The sequence below is a fragment of the Orycteropus afer genome, unplaced genomic scaffold, assembly GCF_000298275.1.
Source record: "Orycteropus afer afer isolate SDZICR_OR568_19922 unplaced genomic scaffold, OryAfe1.0 scaffold00006, whole genome shotgun sequence".
In the NCBI taxonomy this organism is placed as follows: Eukaryota; Metazoa; Chordata; class Mammalia; order Tubulidentata; family Orycteropodidae; genus Orycteropus; species Orycteropus afer.
In genome coordinates, this window is record NW_006921593.1 from 24,899,715 (window position 1) to 24,901,195 (window position 1,481).

A 1,481-nucleotide genomic window follows, 5' to 3' on the forward strand; every position below is an offset into this window, starting at 1 on the left:
TGTGCCACCAGGGCTACTTGTTATTATGACGCTCAGCTGCTAACCAAAAGTCCTGCAGTTTGAACCCACGAGCTCCTCTGCAGAAGAAAGATGTAGTGGTTGGCTTCCATAAAGACTGACAGCCTTGGAAACCCTAGGGGCAGTTCCATTCTGTCCTACAGGGCTCCTGAGTGGGAATCAATGCACAATTACTGGTTTGGTTTGATTTTGAAGAATTAAAGAGGAGCCCCAGTGGCTCAGTGATTAAGCACTTGGCAGCTAACCTAAAATCAGTGCTATGAACCCCCCAGCCGTTCCATGGGAGAAAGCTGTGGCAGTCTGCTTCCCTAAAGATTACAGCCTTACAGCCTTACAGCCTTGTAAACCTACTCTGTCCTAGAGGGTCACTCTGAGTCACAATCAACTCAATGGCAGCGGGTTTGTTTTTTAGGGGGTCCCGTCAATTACACCACAGAAGATCTTGAAGACATTTGTGGCACTGGATGCACTGACTTGGATCTGATAACCTGCACCTGCCCTTTGAAGCATTTTTCCAAACAAACTTTCAGGCTGTGGAGCAAGTGACAGCAGAAAAGAGCAGGCTGTGTTGACCTGTGGATGACTTTTACCTCAAGCTGGTTGGGTGAGGTGTTAGATCAGTCTGTCTGTAGAACCAAGGCCCTACTGCTGCTCTGATACCATCAATTCTCAGCACTTCTGAAGACACACATAAACAATGAAACCACCAGCCACACAATGACTCCCATCTGCACCTTCAGCAACGTTAGGTGTGCTGTAAACAGCTATGAGATGGGGAAACCAAAGCAAGGGAGCCCACTCTAAGGAACAGATACCCTACAAGAACTGCTCCTACAGGAAGGTAACTAACCTGAACACATGGCTGCCTCATTGTGTGGGGACCTGCAAAGTGAGACGTGTGAGGAGTCAACTCCAGAAACTCAAGACCAATGGGGAACATCTCACCTAACGTAGTGAAAACCCAAGGGCGGTCAAATGGAGAGCCACAAGGCTGAGCCCTGGGAACACCTTCTCAGGGAGATTCCTGGAGTGTCTTTAGGTTCACTGGTTTTGTGACACAGGAAAAGTCAGAAGTAATTGAATCTGCCTCCCTGAATGCCTCCCATGAGGTAGGAGGAGCCAGAGAAGTTTAGAGGAGACCATCCTAGGAAGGATGGGGGTTCTAAAGGAGGGAAGGCCAGACTCCCCGGGAAGTGATCTCTAGTGACCAATTCTGTTCAAATAAATATGTTTTTGGCGTTATTTTTGTGCTGAAAATATACACAACAAAACATGCCATCCCAACAATTCCTACTTGCAAAATTCAATGACTTTGATGACATTTTTCAGTTTGGGCGACCATTTTTCCTATCTTTTTCCAAATCACTCCACCACCATGAACACAAACTCAATGTCCTCAAAGCAAAAACTTCCCCTTTCTCCCTCCCTACCACACCTGATCAAAAGCAAGACTGGGCAATCTA